At 38.9% G+C, this 6,000-nt stretch overlaps 1 protein-coding gene across 3 annotated transcripts in view; it reads left to right on the top strand.

Annotated features, from left to right (window-relative positions):
• The first annotated feature begins 282 nt into the window (after nucleotides 1–282).
• itpkb (inositol-trisphosphate 3-kinase B) overlaps nucleotides 283–6,000 on the top strand; it is a 28,510-nt gene continuing 22,792 nt past the window's right edge. For all 3 annotated transcript variants that reach the window (XM_034900243.1, XM_034900244.1, XM_034900242.1), the window contains exon 1: nucleotides 283–729. The gene's annotated coding sequence lies outside the window, so the exon portion shown is untranslated. The remainder of the gene's footprint in view (nucleotides 730–6,000) is intronic.

The raw sequence follows: 6,000 nt of genomic DNA, 5'->3' as shown, positions 1-6,000 counted from the left end.
TACTTAGGTACCGGAAAAGCAGGCTACATATAATGGGCAGTTAAAGTAGTATTTTCACTTTTTGAGTGCTGGCCCTTCTGTTTAAGTTTCCCACGCGCTGGACGTGTTTGGCTATCTGAGGGTTTCCCTGTACTGCACGTGCGTGTACAGACTTGCAACTTCAAACTTTTCTATCGTTTCAGCAAACAGACAGAGAGAGAGAGAGAGAGAGAGAGAGAGAGAGAGAGAGAGAGAGAGAGAGAGAGAGAGAGAGAGAGAGATATTGTCAAGTCGCTTCCGGCTTCAAACTCGCAGAGAAACAGCGCTTTACTACGAGCACAGAGGGCTGGAGCTTCACGCATGACAACAGAAACCTCCAAAGAAAACTATGTCTCCCGAGAGCAAACTGTGAGAGGAATAACCACAGGGACAAAGACACTTTGAAATATCCTTTTTTTATTTACTGTGGAGGAGTATTTTTGTTTGCTGAAAAGGCGAAAGAAGCGAAAAAGCACCGGCAGCAGCGTCGAACAAGTTCGTTTTATGGAAGAAACCAAAAACAACACAAGAGGAGCAGATGATAGGCTGGTTTGGTGCACAAAGAGACGCGACTTTGTATGTTTTGTATCCAAGTGTCAGACACACAGACAGAGAAGAGTCATCCTCGACGTGTTGGTGTCTGGCTGAAGTATTACTCAGACCGATACAAGTGTCCCGGAGAAGCCTTGGAGAGGACGGGGCAGCGCGGAGGTAAGACAACACAGAGCCCGCTGTCATGTCAGGACCTCCATCAGCGGAGATTATTGTTGTTGGAGAGAGTTTATTACACTTTAATACACCCACCTCTAGTGTAGCTGCAGAGGTAACAGTGAGAGTTTTCAGGATTATAGGCCTATAGTTCAGTGGTGGGGAAATGTGGGACCCAAACAATTTAATTATTTTTTATACAATTTGATCCTGTATCTTCCATTTTTAATTACACGTGTGTCCTACTTCAAAAGCATGTCTTCTTCTTATGTATTTACTTCTTAATATATGCTTATTGATGACAGATGAACTTATTTTTAAATTCCATTTGCTTTCCATTGTAATACAGCACTAGCCTACATATATTAATAAAATAAACAGTATAAAGTCATTTTCAACCATAATGTGACTAAGATAAGTCTGGACATGATTTTTTTAAAGTAATTGTGTGCACATCCCACCTTCTAGCAGGGGCAGGACAAATGAGAAATACTAAAGTAACAAAAAAAGTAATGTTGGATGTAAAGCCGGATCATTTAAAATACCTTACCAAAATCCATGCATGTTTAACTTTGAACAAGTGTATGTCAAAAAGGTTATTTATGCTAAAGAACTGAAAGTTAAATATTGGCATCCAAATGACTGAAACTCAGGTTTTTCCATATTTTGTACAAAGCTGCTGTTACAACTACCACTGTGTTTTCTTTTGTACATCATTGTTCATTCATAAAAAAAGAGGAGTGAGCAATAGAATTGTCAGACATGGGGCATAATTCATGATTTTATTAACTTGCAACCAAATGCGAGATGAGACCATAATGAATCCCTGTGTTATAATATTAGCGTTACATCATTAGACTGAAAGGTCACTTCTGAAACTAATGATTATTTTTTCATTATTGATCCATCTGCCAATTATTTTGTCCATGAATTGATTTGTTATTTGGTCTATAAAATGTCTGATGATAGCGAATAATGGTCACCACATTTTTCCAAATGTCAGTTTATTTGATCCAAAACCCAAAGATATCCAGTTAACATTGATATCAGAGAAAAACAACATATGCTTCTACTGGAGAAGATGGAACTGTCAATTTTGTGCGTAAAAAATTACTTTAACGATGAATCAATTATCAAAATAGTGGCTGATCATTTTTTTGTCGATGGACTTGGGAAACATGGGCGCTTCTCTGCTTTGAGTATTCCATCAGCTAGGAGAAGGTCTATAGTATAGTAGTAGTATAATTTTAGATTGCAATACTGATTGTGGTAAAGTAAATCAAATTGAAGTCCCACAGGGGAAATGTGGATTAAATGACAGATGTCAATGACCAATCTAGCGTTAAATACCCAACATTTCTGCAAAAATCATATAAAAATTGCTCATTGATGTGTAACATTACCCACAATGATCTAATACACCCAGAGAAATGAAATATAGCTCATTAGTATAAACAGCATGGCAAAATATCTGTATATATCATCACATTCTATTATACTGCCATATTGCCTTATCTTGCTGGCCCTCTGCTTTTCAATTTCAAGGAACAAACAGCATCAGCATCTTTCTAACTTTTTCTCAGCTGAGTTGCTTTTAGCATTCTGTACGTGGGTTTATTGCCCACTTGTGTAGGCAAGTGGACAATTTGAATACTCATGCAGTCCCACTCAATCTGACATTAGGCCGCGCCGAAACACAGACAGCACTCGGAGGTAGTTTACATGTGCGGTTGTATCAGATTCATCACAACCAGTATTTGTTGTTTAAATTTTAGAGTGCTAAAGGTTGTATTTTTTATGATCGTTATGGCGTATGAGCACAGTGCAAAGCCATAGTCAGAGCCGTGGTTTGTGTCACTATCCTGCTTCATGGCTGTTGTTAAGTACTAATACGATGTCTTAAAAATGTTTGGCTTGTTAAGATAGTGATGGATACTCTAGCATACTTTCTGCTGAATGTTTTCTCTCAACATATATGCCGCATTTGTTTTGAAGCCAGTAGGGTGCAGTGGATGTTCTCTGCTATGTGTAGTCCTACGGTGAAGGCATTTTGTCTTTTAAATGATAGATTGACCAAGAGTTGAATGAACACAGACTTTTTTTTTTTTTTTTTATGAAAACCTTGTTGATCCCCAGTGGGGGAATCAGACCTTTTGGCAAGCAAAGAATTTAGAGAAGCCGAGCCAGCGCTGTCCTTTAGGACAAAGAAGAATAGAAAGTCTTTGGGATTCAGCTAACCATGTGCACCATGCAGTGTGAAAGTGGTTCTTGATGCCCAGTGCTGCGTCATTACAGCAACTGAGCCGTTTCACTGAAAGTAAAGACGCTACTTCTGCATGAACGATTCAGAATAGACAACTAAACCAAAATAGCCTATAAACACCTCTCCTTCCTTCATTGCCCTTCTTTCTTCCTCTCTCTATCTCTCTCTCTCTCTCTTTTTTTCCTTGTCTCCTTAGCTCACTCTTGCTCTCTCTTAATCTACTCTAGGCCTGAATCGTGTGTTGTTTTCACTGAAACTTAGGGGAATAATAAGCAGTCCAATATGCAGATAGAAGTGATTATACAGTGTGAAAAAAGCTGCACCGGTGGTTAGCATACTACTGTAGAGACCAGCCACGAAGATAGTCTACTGCCTCTCTCAAACTGCGTCACTCCCCAACAAGGAAATCCCATGTTTACCCCGTAGTTCATGACCTGATGTCTTAACTTAACTGCAATCACATCCCAAGACCGTTTTGGCAGCTCAGCACGACAAGAATGCTGGAATGCTTGAATGAACTGGACTGAAAAAACATTTGTTTACTAGATGTTGGAGCTCAAGTTGGTTCAGCGAGAAGTGTTTACATGGTGTTGCAAAAAATATACCATGTGATTCTCTTCAACACACGTGTCTCATTTAACTGCCAGTTTGCTGAAGTATGAAAGAAAAAAAGACCCGATAGGAATTCTAAATTCTCATCACTTCCTTATTTTTTATCAATTTTTTTATTGATAAAGGCACAATATTAATAGCATTACACATCCCAGTTCTAGCCCTTTTTTTCTTTTTTTTCAGCTCCCCTATCCCTTAATTCTCCTTAATTCCTGTGTAAAATGATGACATAGCATTAGAAATTTCATAATAAAAAAAGTGATTTGCTTATAGTCCAGACATGTTGTTTCTTGTGCATGCTTGTCTGACAGTATACAAAGCAGACGGTAAGTCAGCCAGCTCTGGATCATCACTCTGTCTGAATCCTGTGCTGGCGTTGTGGACAATGATCTTTGACTGTATAAGTTGAAACACAATCCACAAATGTGCCATTGGGAAATTGCAAGTGTAGTGAAGTTTGACCACCGTGCATCAAATGCCAGTGACACTTCTTTGCGTGGCTTATTTCAGTTTTCACTACCTGTTTAAAGAAGGACACAATACTCTAACTGCTCTGTTCAGAGTGTAAACCTAACCACATAAAGCACTAAAATGATGATTGACAACTGGGTTGTGCTGTATTTTGAGTGGAGCCCAAGTTTGTCCATCTAACTTTCTCTGCAGGAGCTAGAAAGACGGCTTTTGGGTCCTCAAGGCTTCTTTCTATGTTACTCTTGATCATCTGTCCATCATTGTACAAAGCCCGCCCTTACAATTTAATAGGTACGAACAGCTCTGGTTGGAGCATAGTTGCTTCACAACCGATCAAGTCCAGACCGAACTTCCCAACCTCACATGTTGTGGGCGGGGCTAAAGGCTAATGTCATCCAGGCTAGCTTTGAACAATTTTTTCCAGTGCTTCGAAACTAGAGGGTGATGGGATAATCTGCGGGTGAATGGAGTTGGCCCGCCTGGACTCCGGGCTTCTGCATGCTGATTGGAGGGTCTGTCGAAAGACTGCATCTCCTTTTGATTGACATCAGTTATGGACTGTAAAAAGCCACCAACGCTATTCAAGCCTATACCTATATCTTGGTATTTACTTGCCGAAACTGCTAGCCAATTTTCATCATACAGCTAGTACAATTATACACCCCATTTCCTGTTTCAGTTTAATCTAATCCCCACATTTCCTCCTTCGAGTTTAGTATCGATACGTTAGATTGTTCGTCCATTTGTTAATACAGTAGCCTAGGCTAGTGTCGTAGGTTTGCTAGCCAGCTAGCAAACTGCAAACAATGGCAGACAATACTATTATTGTTGATCTGATTTTGGCATTAGAAATTCTTCCTCATGGGGAGAAACTTACAATTAAACAGCAGGGCAGATCAACATTTAAGATTGATTTAGTGCAAAAGATAGGGCAACGGTCTTTTCAGCTCTCTGAGACAAAGTTAGCTGGCTGACTGGAAGTGCTGTGACAAAGAAAATAGACCGCGGCCATGCCTCTTGATGAAACCATCTCATAGATAGTATACATTTTAATGATTATAATTATAATAATAATTACGATTAATTATTATATAATATACTATTATATTATTATTATATTATTATAAATAAATGGACATTTTGGATGATGTCGGCTGAAAATGATCTTTGAAAGACCAGCAGCCGCCGCTGGTCTCTACACGTCGGAGAGATTCCACAGCTGAACTGTTGCCTTTTCCTACCATCTGTGTTTAATTTTTAATCTGTATTTGCCTCTCTCTCTCTACCTCCTGCCCTTTCTCATTTTCCCTTTTGGCATGTTTCTCTAAATCTCCATCTTTTTGCCTTTTTCCATGTGCCTCTCATATTTTCTCCCTGAAAGAATGTTACCTAAAAGAAGCACATTTCAAACAAACAGTGTGGTGCTGCAGGGAGCAAATTATTGTCACAGTTTGGTCAAGCTAAACTTTGGCCATCATGTTGCTGCCCCTTTTTATAACAAAGACGTGTTGGATACAGCTATGAAACAAGAGCATGGAAAGGTTTATACAGCTAACTATATGAAACCCTAAGAGGGGTTCTAAAGCCATTCTGATGTTGATTATACTATTTGCATAATTTTGAGGAGGGTTATACTAACATTGTGATAAAACAGCTGTTTGATTCAAATAAGCATTACAAAAATCTCAGTTTCCATCAAATATGAACAGGAGATAGGGCAAATTATTTCTTGCTTATTTTCTTCCAATTTTATCTTGATCCTCTTTCACTTTCTCTCTTTTAGTTTTAATCCCGGCAGAAACAATGATTTCATTTATTCCGACAGGACTACATGAATTATCTTCTTTGTCCATGACGCAGTTAGGGATGGCTTTCCAGTAATGGAAAATTTAATTTCCAGTGTCTGTCCTTTTTTAAAAAGAGCTCTT

Source organism: Etheostoma cragini, chromosome 18, assembly GCF_013103735.1.
Source record: "Etheostoma cragini isolate CJK2018 chromosome 18, CSU_Ecrag_1.0, whole genome shotgun sequence".
Taxonomy (NCBI): domain Eukaryota; kingdom Metazoa; phylum Chordata; class Actinopteri; order Perciformes; family Percidae; genus Etheostoma; species Etheostoma cragini.
The sequence above is the reverse complement of the archived record's forward strand: the minus strand, read 5'-3'. Positions and strand labels throughout refer to the sequence as shown.